The sequence below is a fragment of the Tigriopus californicus genome, chromosome 1 (assembly GCF_007210705.1).
Source record: "Tigriopus californicus strain San Diego chromosome 1, Tcal_SD_v2.1, whole genome shotgun sequence".
Lineage (NCBI taxonomy): Eukaryota > Metazoa > Arthropoda > Copepoda > Harpacticoida > Harpacticidae > Tigriopus > Tigriopus californicus.
In genome coordinates, this window is record NC_081440.1 from 642,367 (window position 1) to 662,795 (window position 20,429).

Here is a 20,429-nt window from a genome sequence, read left to right on the forward strand (position 1 = left end):
AGAGAAAAACTTCTTCCGGAGTCTACGCCACCACGACCAAAAGCAAATGCCGAGGAACTTCCAACTCTTCTGAGCACCTCTACAACTCTTCGTACACGAGAACACGAGTCCACAACGTACCAAGTTCTTTCGATCTGCCGTCCGTTCCTTCGTCCGTTCCTTCGTTCATTCTTTCGTTCCTTCGTTCCTTCGTTCCTTCCCTCGTTCGTTCGTTCGGTCGTTCGGTCGGTCGCTCTTTTAGTCGGTCGGTAGTCGAGCAGACGAGAGAGGAAGGAAGTTCGCCATGAAGTTTGACGATGATTCTGAATACAATGTCGTGTAGTCCTATGTACAGAAGTGCACACAACCGAACATTACATACAGTAGTACTAGTACAGAACATAACCAGCTTTATGTGGCACTCAATCGGTCGTTCTCGAATACAGTCGAACACCTCCTCCTCCTCCTCCCCTACTATTCTCGCTGAAATGGCTGTAGCCAGCATAAATCCGCCCTAATTACCCACCTTTTATCGTGAAAACGCATGAATGCATTATAACCATAAAACACCTACTGCAGGCTTCAGCCCATGAGCAGCCTGCCTTGTTGTTCATACCACTTTCTTCAGAATTGCCATCAACATCTTTTAATTCAGATAGTCAAATAGCTCTGTTAAAATTGGAGTTGTCCCATTTCGGCTTCTGTGTTCTTTATTGGTTGTGAAGGACCACCAAACGATCAAGTGTCACCTCAGACTGTCCTTGATACTAGGATCATGTGACCATGTGTCCGAAAAATCGTGCAATATTGTGTCATTCATGAAGCATGAATCTATATCGTCCAACATCAAATGTCTATCACAGGAATTTTCGATCCCCTCTCCAAGCAAGCTATTATGATCATGACCATCATGATCACTATGATTATTGCTATGAGAATTACAGAGATGGATCTATGTAGTACATGAGATCGATGGAGGGGTGTTGTTGTTGGGAGAGCTCCCTGACCATAAGCAGGAAACTGAAATGGCTTCACAATATGTGAATAATCCATGGGTTCGAACGAAATCCCTCAGATTGGTTCAAATTTATAGATTCGTTCTTCTTTTTAATGGGCATTAAAGTAACCTCTTTTTTCAGCGATAACGATAAAAGAAGCAAACCGAGAACAAGATGCATATTCACCCAGCTCCGCCGGAGAGCCATTAATTGATACCACCGACTACACACTCAATCAAATGCAAGCGAAAAGATCTTCTTGGCGTGTTCCATCCATTTGGCTTTCTCCATCCCAGTTCGTTAGAGGTTCATTATCAGAGAACTGACACCTCCAGACATATCCGGGTTATCCTCAGGATGAGGCATCACTAAATCATGATCGCATGCCCATTAAATTGAGGGCTTTTTTAGGAGTCGAGTGATAAGCGTGAACACTCCTAAAGGTTAATACTTTTGTACTTGGAATCCCCCCAACTAATCTATTAAACAAGTTCCTGTTGCTATTCTCCGGGTTCTTGTTTTGTTGAGAGACTTGCTTGGCCCAAGTCATCACGGTGTGTTTTTGAGTAAGTTCTATCAGCCTTGAGAGAAACCGTTCGATGACGAAAGTGGAAACTGTCACCACGATTACGATAACCACCGTCGACAACCTCGTCGAAGACTTCTCTGGACTGGATTCTGGTGGTGGTGGCAAAGAGACTGAAAATCGATCACAAGACAGGCGGGACAAATGGGTCATGCTCACTCGTGTGGGGTGAAAGCAATGCTTCATGGCATCACACTCTGTTGCTTTTTCACATCTAATTGGCAACTACTTGCTTGCGAAAGAGAATTTCCTGGAGAAGACGGTCGAGAAGGACGTTGAAAAAGAGCAGGCATGCAGTCAGATTGTCGAGCGACCAGCCACAATTCCAATCTCGTTCACTCAAAATAAAGCCTCCTGCGTAAGGCTACTGTAAGCTCTATCTCTACCTAGTACCTACCTACTACTATACATATACTTCTATACTATGAAGTTGTTGTTGAGTCGTTGGACTGCTTTGGGATTGAACAAGGTAAGAGGAGGTTCGAGGAGGGAAACTACGAGGACGTCGTTGTCGGGCGTCGTACAGGGTGGTGAGCAAAGGATTTCCACTTGGCTGCTTTCAATTTGAATGGCATGATCCTCGTCTCTGAGGTGGGCTTCCATGCTCATTTGAAGGTAATTAGATCTTGCTTGGCCATCCATTGAAGAGCATGACCCGACATTTTTTCTTAACTACTTGTCCGAGAAACACCCTGTGGCATTGGCGAGGGGTTACCGGACACCCTGTTGGAGAATGTGCTTCACCGAGCGATAAGGGCTTATACAGAGCGGCATGCATGCGTGGAAGGCTATACACATTTGTATGAAAATAGTGGTAACCTTCTTCAATCGCGATCCAGGTATTTAGCTCAAATGAATGGCGAATACTTTAAACGTCCGACCAAATGCCATGTGTTCGTCGGCCAGAAGTAAATCAGAAAATCCTTTTAGACAATACTAACGAGTGCATCACCGATAGGTACCTAGGTACGTAGAAACCTTTCCCGCATCTTGTACTTCAAGCAAAGCGAGCAAACTAACTCCTCTTCAAATGGCCTATGGCGGCTGAGCTCAAGTTAAGAGGAATTCGGAATCTCAATCATTCCTCCTGAATTCATATGTACGTATATTTGTACGTGCCAACCAAAGGACTCAAGGAAGCCCGATGGGCATAACAAAATGGACAATAGTAAATTCATTCCATGCCTTCAGTTCACAACCTCCCCCTCTACTCCGCTTCAATCTCTTGTCCATGTCATCATGGTCTTTCTCCGATATCTCCGTGATCTTACATGGGTCTCTCTATGTTGTTTTCCAATAGAAGTGATATCAGACTCGCAGAGGGCTCGTTTGTATGAAAAAACGACGAGAATATTGGCCAATTGCCTGAATAGCCCCCAAAGGTTTCTTGATGACAAAAATTGTCCTGGCAACACTACAACGTAAAGAATTGCTCAGCTGAGCGGCAGAGAAGGAAAAAAACCGCGACAAGCAGACTGCCCTCCAACCTGCCTGACTGTCTGGTTGGTTGGATGGATAGATGGATGGATGGATGGATGGATAGATGGATGGATGGATGGATGGATGGATGGATGGATGGACGGCTGCTTGGCTGGTTGGTTGAGGGGATGGTAGGAAGGTAGTAGTGGTTTGGTTGCTTGCTTGATGGGTAAGAAGGTAGGTTGGCTCATATCAATGATGAATCAAGACTCGCAAGTCGTCGGTTAGAGGTACTCACTTCGTATTCCTTCTCATCGGCCCTATCAACATCATTACTATGAATCCGAACCATGTGAACCGCCTCTCCTGCGCCTTGGTGCCTTGTTTTCCTACGACTCGGCCCTGTCTCATTATGAATAATTGCTTCACTTTTCCGCATTGTCGATCAGTTTTGCAATTTCATGCGGGTTCTAATGGTTTCACGCTGATCCATCGATCACTATCCTAGCAGCTTCTTCTAATCATACGAAATTGATTCGTGGTATAAATTGCTACTGGTTTTGATCGAACCCAACACGCGCACGCACGCACGCACGCACCTCTGTATCCACCTAGCTTGATACGTACAGCAAGCCACGGTTGGTTTTTATTAATGACATTTTTCTCCGACGTGAATGGAATCTGTTTAAAATTTGGTGGTATCTCTTGCTCCTCGCCCGTGCCCGACCTCTCTACCTGGGAGGTCGATTCTCTTCATTCTTCCCTGTACCAATGTAACGCGTGTGTGTGTGTGTCAGTCGCGGTTGGTCGGATAATTTATTCACTTATCATTGTTTCGGATCGGAAAATTGATGTTTATCCAAGGTGGATGTGCCAGAAGTGATTGCTTTATCACCATCACTAGCGGATCGATGTCAACCTTGATAATCTCATTCAAACCGCCTCATCGTTGTCGTCCTGATCGACGTCGTTTGGTCACTTCTTCATGCTGGATCAGCGTAATGGTGGTGAGATCCCCTTAACCAGCCTCTATTCACTATCAGCCGCAATATTTACAAGTTGCTTTCTGGTTTGTCACGTCAATACGTAGTGTTCCAACACACCAGTCTCACACTGACGGTGGCTCTCGCATTCGCTCCATGCCTTAGTTTATGGCTTTCTAGGTAAGTTCGCCGTGTCAATTGGCAAACAAACATTGAAATCCATCTTTCTCTCATCATGGGTCTTCTGGGCCCCTTCAAATTCCCAGCTATGGTTTCGGAAAGACCTTCACCAACCATTCTACCATCAACTTAGCTGGCCAACCAGCCAACCAACAGACCATTGACTTAAACACGAAGAGACGTCGTCCTCCACCTCCTCCTCCTCCTCCTCCTCCTCCTTTGGCTTCCAGTCCTCCTTTTTTTCCTCCGTCTGATCGACGAGGACGTTTTGAACTTTGGTCGGTTCGTTTTTTTTCATCGTAGTCACCTGCTCGAAAACTCGAGCTCCTGGCCCTGGCCAAAGGTAGTAGCTACTTGAAAGGCTACCTAAAATGAACACTGCTTATAAAAACAACACCATATTCCTTAACACATTTGTCGACAATGTTTCTTGGGATCAGCTTGTAACCACCAGGGACACGGTTAAGTTTAATTTCTTGCTAACGCCCACATGCCCTAGTTGAGTATTGAAATCATTTCTAAACGAGACAGTCACAGTATTCATGTAAACTTCGAGCCGACATGTCTGTTGACAAGGCTATGGGTGATTTTCTCAGTGTCGTCACCTAGGTAACGTATCATCGAGTTGTCCCCCCATGATTCGCTGCTTTAGCAAACTCATTGCCTTAGGAAATGGTCACATCAGAGTCCATCCATCCATCTATCCTATCGTCCATTGAGTGGTCGACTCAACTATTACGGAGGATTCCACTCCCCCAGTATGTAGTACGTGGATGGAGTATGCAGTATGTACACACGCCATCGTTCTAGGGGAGCAAGTAAAAAAGCGGTCACCACATTGTTCATCTCCACAACTTTTGAAACTTCTTCGCGGACCTTTTCCACGTCATCTTCATCTTCATTTATCCTATGGCGACATGGTAAATCGCGGAAAATAAATTCAGCTTTAATTTCATCCTAATCGTAGTTTGACTTGTCCCATTGACCATGACAGAAAAAGTGCCTTCCCCCCCCCTCCCCTTTACATTGCAATCACTCAAGCCTCCAAAGTTGTGCTAGAGTGAAGAGGAAATTTCGCGTCATTTATATGGTATATACATATAATGGCGTGACCCTCTTCTGATAAGTAGCATTTGTTCTTCAGGTCTCCCAGACAACCAGGCCCTATGCTAATGGGCACAATTACGGTGCCTTAAGTGGTTCTCGAGATGATTTGGATCATCATCATTATCATCATGGTAAACTTGGAAGTTTGCCGTTGCAATTTTCTGTTTGATATTGACCAAAGAGGAGGGAGAGAGGAGAGAAGAAGAGAAGGGTAGGAAGGAGGAGGATAATGGAGGTCGCTTTGTTTGGCACATGAAACATGGCATAAAAAAGGGAAGCTAGCGAGGAAGCCCAGATTTGAAGATTGGAGGATAAATCAATTCACCGTGCTTGGTCACTCGCTCCCTCACTTACATGCATGCAGTGCAGACTTCGCAGTTGGCTCACTCACTGAGTGCTTACGAGCTGCTTCGTCCTCCTATCTGTTGACTTGGTTGTGTAATTAAGAAGCCATAAACAAATCCTAGAGGGCTATTTGATTTGCATAATGACTCAACTGTCACTTCATAATCCATGTACACATTTTTAGAGCACCAAAAAAGCTTTTTACCCGGAGGTCGAAACGAAATGTTCCCGCCAAAGACAGGAGGAGGAGGAGAAGAAAGAGGAAGAAGAGGAACAGGGATGATTCAAATCATCTAATTGAATTCAGATTTTCTTCTAAAAGTGTAAATGTGGACATTGTCCATGAATGTTTTGAAGGAAATCCCCAATTTTCCTGATGGCTTTCTCGTTTAAAAAGCCAAGTTGGATCGATATCACCCCCCTCTGAGCCGTTATGATGATGTTGAAACGATGCAAAAGATTGAAGGCAAATGAGATTGAATCGCATTTATCTTTTAATCTTGCAATGTGAATGAACGAGTCCATTGATTACAAATTTGAAACTATCTCAGAGAATCAAGATCACGCCTAACATGAAGATGTTCTGTTCACAATGTGTGAGTGCACCTAAGCATGAAAAATACTTTCTTAAAGTCATGAATCCATCTAGTTTACCTTTAGAAGAAAGCCACAGATATTTCTGAGAGGACCAGGGAATCTATTACATACAGGAATCTTTATAAAAGATGATCGCACCTCATCGTAATGAGATTAGAGTGTTGTCTCTTGGAGCCGGAAAATGCAAAAAGACAATCACAATTATTTTAAATGGTTACGCTTATCCGAGATATGCCGAGTGGACCGGTTGGGTCTAAATTGGATCCAAGCTGTTCACAAATTGGATTATATGAAATCTTAACAAGATGAATTGCTAGAATCCTTTTCTTCATTCATGACCCAACCAAGTAGTAAACTATCATTATTGAACCGGTGGTATTTTTGTGCTGATGTTTTTGCTATAGTAGTGGTATTACAAGTGGATGTCGTAGTAAACCACCCTCAATACCTACCAATTCAGTTCTTGCTTCTCCGGCTTCAGCCGCACGTGGTTAAATCAAAACCTTAAAAGCTTTTAGACCAACATGGTCTGACCAAGTAGCAGTGGTTAGAGCAGAAGTAAAAGGAACGAGAGGTAAGTACTAATGTGTCGGAGGGACGGCATTTTTTTCCTTAGCTGGTCGTTTGTGGTTGTCATCAGGAGCCTCTGGAGGGCTTCTATTACTCGGCTGCCGGACTGTGTTTCAATCAAGGGTCAGTTTTTATCATTCTCATCGAAGAGTCTTCTCTGTGTCTCTTTCGTCCTCTCTGTGGGCCTCTTATCCCAGCTCCTGCTCTTCGAGTCTCGGAAACAGGTTTTGGCAAAACCAACATCGTTTTGAGACAAGTCTCAAGTTGCTCGTGCAAAATTAACTCAAAGCAGACTCTCCTCAGAGGATCGAGGGGGATTACTTTCGGGTCCCCATGTTTTGTATAGTCTTACTGGAGTCAGGGGAGCGTTTCGATCAAATCAGGGATGATGGCAGTTTTAGCCCCAAGCAAAATACAAGTAAGTCAGGGTGAAGTCATGATGACCAGCCCACCACGACCCACCTATTCCCTCAACGAACTTCTGGCAAGGGATGGAGAGGACAGCAATGAGGCTAAAAATGATAACCCCCTTCTCCCACCATAACCTCCTCTCAACACACAATCCAAGGTCTTCACATGAACGGGGAAACGATGTTTGTAAATCTTTGATTGGCAGAAGAGGTAAACTAGTTGGTTGGTCGCTCGGTTGGTTGGCTGAGAGCATGGCTGGTAGTTATGGTTGTAATTAATAATTGCAGGTTGATGAGTGCAAACTGTAATTACTTTAAGTTCTTTTCCCAAAGGCTCGAGGGTCAATTTTGTTGACATTAGCAAATTTTCGATCCTTTCAAGAGACAAATGCAGGAAGTCCTTGTGTTTGTGAGCAAGTCTACTCGTTCACACATCCACACATCCACACATCCAGACACACACAGACTCCGAGACATGGATGGCATTGGGCCTAATCCATAGATCCACTTCGCCAGATCCGATCCCATTGTGAGTGACGAACGCGACACTTTCGACTTGAATAGTCTTTGGAAATCATAGTGAGTGCGTGCTTGTCAAGCAAGCTATACGTGTGTGGTATGTGTTCAAAGGCTACCAATCTGGCAATTTTTTTGGTGTGTATACACACCACTCACTCTAAGAGAGAAGGAGAGGAGCCAGGAGATAAGGGGGAAAATTATTTGCAAAGAAATATGGCGTAACTAATTAGAGAGAGAGGCAGTACGTCAAAAATGTTCATGGGGAGTTGAGAGGACCGACGACCTATGTGCGGACGTCATACAACACATGCATGGATACCACATATTAGCCCCTACCATTCTACCTACATGAGATGGTACTAGACACTCACGTGTGTTTACGCTCACACACACGCATGCACACTCACAAGCGCACATTTTGTTGGCTCTCGCACTCACTCACCCCTAGGTAAAGGCTCTAGGAAACAACCTTTGTATCATCAACCACAGCGTGTAAGACTAATAATAGACAATAAACCAATTTCCTTACCATAGTTATTTTCGTGGGTGTCCACGTCTGATGCTTGGGAGGAGGATGAAGTTGTTCTCGGAGGGGGGAAACAATGCCGGCCACCGAGTCGGCCAGACGACAGACAACCAAGACGGCGTTGAGATTTATTTTTCTGTTCTTCCCAAATCGTCGGGCTGGATCAAGGTGATGGCAAAAATGCACCTTGTTTGGAGAAAATTGATTCGGGCAATGAAATCTTCCCGACACTAATTCCTTTACTCACTTCACCAAAGGTATCGGTTGTTTGGTGATTCTCGTGGAGGTGGGTACTAGTGGGAGTAGTTAAGATGGCGAAAGACACACGTACTCTCTCTCACTCACACACGACATACACTTTTACTCAAAAAATTAACAGAGAGTGAACAAGACAGAGAGAGAGAGAGAGAGAGCTCTGTTTTTTTCCTGATCATTGACGAAGGATTCCCGAAGATTTATGATGCTTCGTTAAGATATGAGATCGCGATTGGTTTGGCTGACAATGTCGCGAGACTGAAGACGCGAACCAACGGTATATACCAGGGTGGTTAAGAAGGTACGTATTTTGTTTCGCACGAGAAAAATATGTTTTATGGGTTCGTTTTCTCGTCTTGCAATGATCACTGTGGCGCTGCTCTCGTTGATCGTTAACGGGTGAAATTCTTGTCGTTTGCGAGGTCGTGGCAAACTGAGGAGGATGGCAACGACGAGTGACCTCGAGCGATGGATGACGTTGTTGATCAGTTTTTTGCCAAATAGAGGAATCCACAACAGATTACTAGGGGAGACCGAGGCTGAGAGCAAGATTGAGAGAGCATCAATATCTTCAATTACCAATGTTTTGCAAGGCACCACGAGCTTTGAGTTCGGCCGCCGGAGGGAGGGGAGAGAGGCGACGGACGCGAAGGGCTTTCTTCGTCACAATTTACGGCAAATGAAGAACGAATCACGGGAGAAAGGGTTTCACATGAGCACACAAGATTGTAGGCATATAGTATTCTCATGAGAGCCAGATTGATTTTATAGCTGATTTTTGCCGTGCCTTGGGATAGATAGAGGCACGGGTATAACAGATCAGGTAGATCTGCGGTTGAATTGCAATTGGTTGGTTGGAAATAGGAACTTGTCACCGGTTGCGTTGGATATTGTGGCACAATCACTTCAGAGTAGAGCATTTGCTTTCACTTTTGCAAGATTCACAGGATATTTTGCTCTTCTTCTAGTTCAGTTGCATGAGTTGTTGTAGAAGAAGTAGTTACTGTAGTGTTAATTGATATCATTCTTAGAAGATGTAGTCATAGTACAATTGTAGGAGGTTAACCGGATAGGAGGTTAATTGAGGAACAAGGTTGAGTGGCTACTTTCGTTTACAATCACGGTTTCTTGAGTGTGTTTTGACTTAGTTCAACTGAGGTTCACCAGGATAAGGACAGGAGGAACTGCAACAAGCGTTGTTTCTTGATTTTCGCGTAAAATGGTTGTTTGTGACGTTGCGTTGGTTGGTTGGTTGGAACTTGGGGCGGAGGATGACCAGGAGCAAGCAGATTCGGGCACCTTTGGAAGGTGGCCGAGTTCATGGCAGTAGAACAGGAGCGGGTTTCCTCTCACAGATCCACTCCAGGGCGTTGGAGTAGTTTTGACTGGCCAGTGTCATATTTATTGTCTCCTCTTTACTGTAAACTTACTCTTTTCTTTTTTCGAGGAGGTTGCTACTACTGATGGGTCCAATGCTACTGGAATTGCTCCTGGCGACGCCAAAATCTACGGCTGCTTCCGCGTCTGGGTCCAGCTGACGAGGTGTTTGGTTTTCGAGCTGTCGCCTTTAGTGTTGTTGCCTCTTGTTCCACAACTCTGCTCCACCGTGAGTGCGTATTTGCTATACAAGTATATACTACTACATATACTTGCTCACACATGCACACACTCGCCCATGCAGTTTTTGTAGTGGTTGTGGATTCGGATGTTCTCGAGGCTCTTGGGCAATGCTCGGTTCCTTCTTTGGTGGAGAGCAGGCCAAACACAAACGCACCCACAAGCACACAAGCACACAAGCAAACAAGCCCAACGGACGACGACAGCGATAGCGACAACGACAGCAACAACGACGACCTCAAACGTGAGGCTGAGGCCGGGAAATAACCACTCCGAGACCACTTCTGATTCGCACCAGAGAAGGAGGAAGAACACGAAGAAGAGGAGGAAGAAGAAGAAGAAGCACTCCCAGTTGTTCTTGCCTCATATCGATTTTACTTCAAATTGGTAGTCTTTCAGCTCTCTTCTGCTCTTTTCCAAAGTGTGTGTGTACTAGTCGTTGTGGTGGGGTAGTGCGGTTTTTTCGCCGTACCACCACCACAACCGCTGTTTGTTGCGTTCGTCTGTCTGTCCGTCCGTCCGTTCGCTAGTCCGTCCGTCCGTCCGATCGAGGAGGATGGAGAAGGGGCGGAGGGCGGAGGGCGGAGGGCGGAGGAGGAGGATAGAGCAGGAGGAGATGGAGGGATTGCTCGTGCTCGGTGTTCACCCGGTTGATCAATCGCTCACTCTCGTCCCGAAGCTCGCCCGCTGGCCCGCTCGCACCGTTCGCTCACTTTCTTGCTTACTTACTGGCTTACCCGGGTCCCTCGTTGGCTGGCCGGTTTACTCGAGCTCGTCCCTCCTCTCTTGTTTGAAGTACTGAATGAAGGAGGCAAAGCCGTGCATGGAACAAGTTGTGGAGACGATGATGGGCTTCCATGCATGAATAGGACAATCGGGCCGTGCAGAAAACGCCGACCCCAGAGAACCCCATTTTACAAGTCCAGTGCCATTAAGAGCCTATTTGTGTAAGAGCGTAACTCTTTTTCTCGTCAATTGGCAATTCTATTCTTACTTTCTTACTCTTATATTCAGAACAATCCGTGTCCTCGAAACAATTCCTGCCAACGTATTTCTTAAGCTATTACCTATTAAGTTCAATAATGGGCCGGGAATTGTAATTACGTGTTCAGCTAGCCTTTGCATGGCTTTATAAAACCTCCAAAGCAATACAACCGTCGTCACCGGCAAGTACAAAAGCATACAATGCGCCCTGCTCGCAGACTGGTCTACATGTGCGCCTTCTCACTTTTTCAGGCCGAGACTTGGAATCCCAATGGTGCGCCTAGTCAGCTGTCGTTTTGAGTGGATCAGCTGTACATCTTAGACTAAGAATAGAGCTGGCTTAGACTTTCGCTAGCTGACTGCCTATTTACTTGTTCAATCAGGCCAAAATTGAAAGGGATACATTCGTGTGCGTTGAAAAACATGGCACTCAAGGTTGTCTCTATTTTTTCGTTCAATTGGTTCAAGCAATAGATGCATAGTTATTAATTGGTCACTGAACACACCCAAAGTGCTCATGCTCGTTTGGGTCCCTCTTTTTCGGACTCGTCTGCTGTCAACCGTCAAAAGGGCGCGTGATCTGTCAAGTCGTCACGCCGCCGAGTCCAGAATGCCGCGAAAACGCCGACAACACCACAAACGGCGAGGAACTATAGCTCTATGTGGTCCATGTGTGTATGAAATACGGCGCCAAATAGCTAGTCAGAGGCAATATTGTGAGCATGCCCATTGCCTTGGAGTTCTCCCGGCAAGTACTTACTTACTTTTCTAGTGATACCAATACCACCAGATCGACTAACCATCATTGCCAATGGTGTTGGGGGAAGGAAAAGGGAACTCAAAGACTCCCCGACAGGACTGCAAGGGGAAAAAATCCAGGCATGCCATTCAATCCGGATGAGTACTATCTAGAAAGTACTTGTGTGATTCATTGAAAGCATCATAGAATCCAAGCAAATGTCATTATGACTAGGCCACCAGAGTCGAGATGAGACACTGCAATGTGAGCCGCAAGCCTCATTTTGTGGCATTTTCATCGGCTCCCTCAAATCCACATATTTGGGTGAGGCAAATGCCAGGCACTCTTTGAGAGCTGCTCACGGGAGAACAGGAGGGAGGGATCATTATCCCGTCTGAATTCATTAGCCAACTCCTCCACAAAGTGGAAGTAATGTCCATTGTGGATTCCACATTCAGGGAAACAGTCGAGTTGGCGTGGACGTTAGAAGCGCCGTTTCTTATTTGATTGCCGCAGATGCGGCCTTTGTTATTAAAGCGAATACATTTTTCTCGTCGGACGACAAAGAGACCCTCTTGTCAAGTAAGAGGATAGATGACTGAAAGGGAATCTGCTTCTCCCTCCATGTGCAAGGACACCGGTGATTCTACATACGTAAGAGCTCAGTCAGTCCTCCCTCTCATCATCATGATCATCATGATGATGGTCCCCTTGCTGGCTTGACGCTGGTTACCCCAGCCAGCTTGGAACCACATAGGATTGACTAGTCGGCAATTGATCACTTGGGAGGAGTAGGTAGCCACACGCGGCCGAACTAAGCCGCGTCTGAATTTTTGAGGCAAGCACCCCAAATACTGGGTTCGATCTTTCATTGCAGCCGCCCAAGTAAACGACAGGGAAATGAATGAACACCGATTCGAAGCGAAATTATGAAGTATGTGCAACCTCAGGAGTTTCTTTGGTCAAACCACTCAGTCAAGCGATCAGTGTTAACAGCGTTCAGTGGATAGAGTATTCCACATTTCGTGGGTGGTCGGTGTGAAACACTCCTGTAGAGTTATATGGCTTGGTCTTTGTAGCAAGACTCTTTGCCCATCGCATTGGAATCATTGTGTCTTTTCTACTACGGTCGAAGATGGCAAAATGGCATCCCGTACGCACGAATGTGGTTCTCTGCGTGTTCCTCAGTCAGACTAACCGACAAGGGGGGAGGCGGCCTCGAGAGAAAAAGCTGCAGAGATTGTAGGACAGCTTTATGACAAGATGAGATGTCCAGTGAATAGAGGTTCGAGTCTATCAGCTCAATATGGTTGTACATTTTTGACCAAAGGGGATTTTACACTTGTAAACGTCGTGCCGGCAACTGGACTACTGACTTGAAGGGACATCAAACTCAACCCCATCCCATGTGAATTGGTCCTCTCTTTTTGTCCACGTCGTGCCCTGAAGGACCCCAAAGCGACTCGAATTTTTGCAGAAGCGGGAACGGAGGAGGCATAAATTTCGGCAAGCAAAGGGTAGCAAGTGCCAGAAAGACATACGAGACGGAACTTGTGCAAAATTAGTCTTTTAAAAGTAGTTAATTGGTGCCTGAGGCGCACTTGAAGCGGGAGGGAAGAAGATTAGCATTATCTTGCGGCATTCGTGGGATTCATTCAACCTTACCGCCAGGTTATGTCGGCCAATCCTACTTATGAAAAGTGTGGATGGGACAATGTGAGCGATAGGATCTCTAGAGACTGCTTCGAAGTAGCACTGACACGATTGAGCTCCTTGACGGATGAACCCTAAAAAAACAAAATTGTCAGAAAGGCTCTAGAGTTTGACAGTTAAACAACCATCGTTCACCAAGTTAAAAAGATCCACGGATAACTAGATTGTATGTGGAATCTAGATTCATGCCAGTGTTTTCATTCAAACGTGGCCCTCCTCCTATCTAATTACCATATTTGCTTCTAACTCTAACTGGACATGTGGACAGACATTTGAAAATTTGATTAGCTGTAAATTCATCTGGAGATCCACCAAGTGGCTCCTGAAACCCACCCTTCTACCCCTGTTGAAGCATGACTTGAGCATGCAATCAAAGATGAGGAAAGAGGGAAAACCTCATAAAATTACAGGTCTGGGGTGCTGCTCTTTTGGTCGGCACAGCCAACCTTCTGAGGGGGGGGGGTTGCTTAGCGTTGATTCTAGAGCCTGAGGATTTGAAGTTAACCCTTCCAAGAATGCCTATATCAAGGACCCTTTGAATTGACCCTTTCGAATAGAAATGGGACAGCCAGAATTGAAGAAGAAATTAAGGATCGTTGGCGTAGTCAAGTAACCCTTGAAGACCCTGAAGTACATAATAAAAAGTAATGGATCGTGTCTCGTAGAGTTATGATTTTCACTTTCATTGGAGATCGCGTACATTCAGGTTCATTTCTATCTTTTAATCTTCGTGCCCATTTCTCAGCCCGTTAAAAGAGCTCAAATGATATACTATCATCCAAGCCCATCTCGCTACTGCAACCACTCGCTTCATAAATAAATGGCAAACAGCAATATTAGGAATAAAAAAGCACCAAAGTGCATCATATGCCGAAATCTTGAACATTTTTCAGCGCACAGTGTTTCGTACCGTGATGGTTCAAAGTCCCATTTTTTTCGCTTTCATTCCAAGCTGGAAATGCGAAATACGAGGAGCTCAATGCTGATCTAGAGGGCCAAACGGTGGATGGATCTAGGGTTGCTCCGAGGACAATGCATGTACCGTAAAGTTCGTAGTTGTGGGGAGGAGAAGGAGGAGGAGAACAACTCCCACCTACGAGAAGCACCCACCACCACTTCTGCTGTACCTCGGCAGAATGCTGTTGTTCAAAGCGGCGACTTGGTCGTTCTTCGACCCTCGTCAGGATTCGAGATTGACAAGCCATACAACTTTGGTTTCTTTACTTAGACTTGAACCTCAAGCAACGTGCCTGAAGTACACCAACCAACCATATATGAGAGCACGGATCTCACATCGCTGTAGGCAGTGATCAATCTAGCCTCAAGATCATGTCCTATGGGTGCTATCCCCAGTTGTGGTTCTTTTTTATGAAAAACGGATCGAGGGGAGAGAAGGGGGCGTTTGTGAAGATAGAACACGAACTTTAGATCTACCACTACACCGCCGTTGACAACGCGGCAGCCATCATCGCGGTATATGAACGAGAGATTGCCTGAATTGACTGTCGCATTACTTCGTTCGTAGACGCACTCAAACGCACTCACTCACTCACTCACTCACTCACTCACTCACACACATACACTCTTGCACACAGACCCCGTCTAGCGTAGAACATGTGAGAAGCGGTAAGAGACGACTTGTACCTCAGCCGGCATTGGGAGGTTCGTTTTCTGGCTACTTATGGCAACAACCGGCAAAAATCCTGCTCTTTCTCCCCTATCCAACAATACAACCTGGGGTTTCATTACCAACAGTCTCGCTCCTTCCCTCGTTCCTTGCCTTTCCTCTCTCCCTCCTTGCCTCTCCAATGACCATGTCATGGTCCGTGATGATATCAGGGGGAACTCGATGAGTATATTCGGGGAGGTTGGCCATCATCTGACACACAGTACAATATTGTAAATCCAAACTGCCCAATAAACTGTTGTACAGGTTGAAATCTATTCTGGCATTTGCTGATAAATAAGCATTTAGCTATAATGAATGTAATGAATCGAATGTTAACCATAAAAGCCTAACATATTGCGTCAACGTCGACAACGAAAAACAACAAAGTAAAGTCCATTATAGTAACAACATAATTCACGTCTCTTTCCATACGTATATTTTGTAGATAATGTGTGACGATTAGAAAAGTAAAACAATGTTTAACAATTGGGTGCCAAGGTCATAAACGTGATCAATTGGCAAAAGTGAGGCAAGATTATTTTGAAATTGGAAAAATATTGGGAAAATGTCAGTTCTTGGTTAGCGAAATTGTACAATCTATCCATCATTCAAATTTCCAACATATTCATTACAATTTCCAGGGCAAATGGTGTGATTGAAGAGACCAATAAGACCAATTAATGTATCCCTCAAAAGGCTAAAAGATTTCAGTTTCGATAGAGTAACAACATTTAGCGAACAACGTGTCTCTGATGTGTGGGACCACATTCTTGATACCAATGGACTGAATGTCTTTGAAATTTGTCTTTTGCCACAAGTGACTTACTTATCTTGCTTTTTTGCCACGTTCTTGGGGAGGAAGCTTAAGTCAGATAAAGTCTTCGATCTATCTATAAATCTAACAAAAACATCAAATGACAGACTTAGGACCACATTGGTAAGATCTTACCTACATGGCGCTGGCGTTGGGGTAAGTTTAAGGGATCATAACTTTTGACACAGATGGTTGATTGAGCTCAAAACTGACCAATGATTTCTTTGTCAAACAAAGCTCAACTCCGCTGAAGAACAAGTCATTTGAGTTATCCTGACAAAAGTTCCCAATAGCCCCCGATACCGTCTCTGTCCAGTGAAGACGTCGTTCCTGGGTTTGTTAACAGTATGCGGCAGACACGCCCGCTAGAGTTTTCCTCAAATATAAAGTGGAAATCATGGTTGAAAATCATGATTTGCATTGTCTAATACGCCTCCATTACTTCTCTGGTTTCAACCTTACGTCCAAGTCACATTAGCAAAATGTCGTATTTAAGAGGTTAAAAACGAGGTGTTCATGACAATATGAAATTAGTGAATATTGATTCGCAGATATCGCTAAATTATGTTACGGCATATATGTATATTAGGAAATCGAAACTGAGGTCAATGTAAAACTTGATCCACTATATAACCCATTTTCCAATACTACCAAAGTTTTGCTACTGACAAAAAAATGACTCCCCAATGAGTTGAACATAATACAAAAGATTGCAAAAAAGGCTTTATAACATTAATGCGATATTGGTTACAGATCTTTACAGCTTAATATTACTGCTCAAAAATCGCCTTCTTCTGAATTCCTTTGAAGATAGTTATACAGCTGAAATTAAACTGGTTAGAGTCTATTTTCATTCCAGTGAAGTGGTTTCATTGTATTTCAAAATCAAACTTGAACCTGTGCTAGCAGGTTAGAATAAAAATGCTAGTGATTTTCCTTGACACTAATAAAAAACACTAAGCTTGTTACCTCGAGCAGAGATCAAAAATAATGAAAGGTTATGAATTTTTGAACGATCAGGACAGAATTAAAAAGTAAACGGGTTATTTCAGCCCTATCTAATTTGTGCTCAACGAACAAATTTACCTTTTTCTTTCCGAAGCCTGGTAAGAACCATGGTAGCTGAGTGGTTAAATGTAACTGATAGAGGCACGAAAGGCGTTAACAGATGGCATGGGTTCGAATCCTGCCTGCGGAGAACACCGTCAAAATAACATCCTTTTTTGAAGTTTTATTGAAAGGTTGCGTGGTTGCGGATGCAGAAAATTGGAGATTACAGACACCCTTCCCATCACGGGTTTAAAACTAAACAACTTACCGTGAGAGAAGAGGAATATCATCTAGCGTAAATGAATGAAATAAATTCTCGGGATTTAAGCCTGATTAAGAAAATGGAAAAAAAGGTTATGTAGTATACCGTGTTCCCACACTATATGACCTCTTTCTGTCGGACCTAAGGCGACTGTTTTTTTCCGTCTGACCCTGCCTTATCATTTGAAAGTCATCTGAACCCCTATGTTCAGTGGCTTCATAGATCGGCTAATACCAATTCGTTGGTACGCCAAGTGTTTTCTTATTAATTTTACCATTTCTTGTTATAGTTTGCGTTTAACAAATCAGAAATGACAAATTATACATTGAATGACATTCTTTGCATCGGTTTCAAATCCGTAAATCTTAGCTAAAAAAATTCTTTAACTATACTTGCCATTACTTAAAATGCAGGAAAGTATGATTGTAACTAATGTAACTTAAGAGCAAGAAATAGATAGTCAACTACCTTAAAGGTGTCTTAGATTAATAAACATCTATTCATTAACAACAGAAGTGGCAAGATGGGAAACCGGAAACCGAAAAAACAACTGAAACCAAATTAATGGTGCATTTAGATAACCCCACTTCCAGCACATTTAAGTGAGAAAGTTGTAATTTAAATCTCACATGCAGACCCCAGTCCCGTTTACATTTCAAAGGCAACTTCATTAAAGTTATGGAATCGTCCTCTACGGAGTGTCCAGTGTTTCCAAATGCTCAGTCAAGAAAAAAACGATAAAAATACAAAACTACATAAAGAATTCATTACAGACTTGATTTAGAATGAAATTGGAAATTCTAAGACAAGCACTAAGAGTTCTTGATTTTAGATGGTGGTTTCGTGTTATATCAGTTATTTGACCCGTTCAATTTACTTTGTAATTCATTTAGCTTCTGGCATATTTTTTGGAGTTGTAAATGGTCCACAAGTCGACGCGATTTCCTTGCTAAAACGGGTTGTTAAATAATACAATTTGGTGTAAAAGGCACCCAATTATTATTCATGTCTGAAAGGAGGCACAATGGGCACTATAGGGCTTGTCGAGTGAACGCGTTCATGAGCAACTGACGTTATTCCATGGAGTAAAATCAAAGACAACATGCCTAGCCGAACCGCACTGTGCATGCATGAATTTTCACACTTATTCCATTTTGAATGCTTGTCTAAGCAAATGGCATTGTGGTACTGAGCCAATTTGATAGTGCGTTCACCGAATCACACCAACATGATCGTTTTGTTGGATTTTGCAACACAGCTCACTCAAAATCACTGGATTATTGAAAATTCAATGGGCCGATGGTGCAAGTTGACTGTGATGTTTGTCTTATGATTTTGTCTCTGATGTTTGGCCTGGTTGATCAGGTTGCATTTTTCAAGTCAGACTTAGAGAATTTTTTAGATAACATTGCACATCAACCCTACATTCAAGGAATAACTGGGTTTGCTAACTCAAACTTGTTGGTAGACCAAATATGACATAAACTTTGAAAGGTAATAAATAGACGAATTATAACCTTTCATTTTAGTAGTACTGGGGATTACATTCCCTGTAGCGATTAGCAAAGCTCGTGAAAAACCAAACCAAAAACGAGAGAAAAATCATCAAATGTTGCTTACGTGATCCTTTCTATGCTTGTGTTTTATTCAATCCTAAACTAACTGAAACTAAAGCATAGTAGACTGAAAAAAAGTGCTCGTTCATTTTTTTTGAGTTTGTCACTGTCACTGTTTGTCTATAATTGTAATTACGTCAACCTAAAGAAATATTGGCGCACAGTTTCAACATTCCTTATGACTGTAAAAAAGTGCAATTGACTTAGTTTGGTCAAACTCAATCTTGGGTTGGACTATTATGCCGATGTGAAAGCCATAAGTGGCCACAATGTGTGTGGAACCAGGGGTTGTCTAAATGCACCATAAGGCTCACCCTCCAACCAACCCTGGTATCCACGATGAAGTATCTTGCTTGTATCCTAATTCAATTTTCCAATGAAATAAAATTGATTTTTAATATCACAAAAAAAACGAAAAATTATTTTTTTTCTTGAGGGCAGACTTTTAATATACCTTCAGTGATGAAGAAGAAAGCGAAGTTGGCGAGAGAGCAAGCCACAGATAATATAAGCAAGTTTCATCATAACCCACAAGTTTTGGCCATCTCATGCAAACTGCTCACGATTTACTTCCCAAATGTACCCATGAACCCACGTCATGGCAGTGCCCAACGCTATCATAAATGTAAACAAGATGGTCTAAATTTGTGTCATCAAGAACGAGCTTACTGAACAAGAGGGGGGGCCTATATATTGTTACAATAGACAGATCAAGACCTTGAAGATGACAAACTGAGACCTCTACTTCTCCATTCGACATTTTTACATGACTAATGCGGAGGTCATTTCTAACATATAGACATACATACTTTTGAATCAAAAATTAAACTCTTTGGCACACTTTTCATCCAAAAAGGTATTGATTACTTGCCTGAAAAAGTTATGAGCGTTAAGTATTATAAGCATATGAAATCGACGGAGAGTTTGGCTGTGCCGCTACGATAGTACGAGCCACAGAGGAGCGGCCAGTAGATTTAGCGACATAAACTTAAAAGCAGATATTTGGCTCATCGGTGAGCACTTGATTTTTTTTTTATGAAACGCTCGCCAAAGAGTTTATTCTTCGATTCAAAACTATGACATTCGTGATTAAGGCCATATTTGTGCTAAAAAAGGCAAAAATACAAGATAGCCCAAGCCGCCTTAGAGTGCCCGAACAGCCCTGTGACATTACTTTATCTCCCAGCGGTAAGTGAAAAATGGAATCACGAAACTCTTAAAGATCATTCCTCATTCTCTTCCTGGTTTTCATCAATAGTGTGAGGACGTAAATCAGACCAAATTGGTCCGCGATTTGGAAGTATGCCAATAATGAAAAGATAGCAAGGCCCGGTTAGTTCCTGGCTGGATTTGGTGATATGGTGCTTACAACGACAATCATTTGGCCTGAGAAGCTCATGGATATATCACCTATATAGGGGCAAAATATTAAGCTGTTGTACCTTTAAATAGTAACATTTTTCTATCATTTGGCACATACACCTTTGTCAA

The 20,429-nt window shown here is 43.5% G+C and overlaps 1 protein-coding gene across 1 annotated transcript in view; it reads right to left on the minus strand.

Annotated features, from left to right (window-relative positions):
* The window catches only part of LOC131880125 (collagen alpha-1(III) chain-like), a 42,004-nt gene extending 31,811 nt beyond the window's left edge, over window positions 1-10,193 (minus strand). The window contains exon 1 of the mRNA XM_059226648.1: window positions 8,223-10,193. The gene's annotated coding sequence lies outside the window, so the exon portion shown is untranslated. The remainder of the gene's footprint in view (window positions 1-8,222) is intronic.
* Between the last annotated feature and the right edge of the window lie 10,236 nt (window positions 10,194-20,429).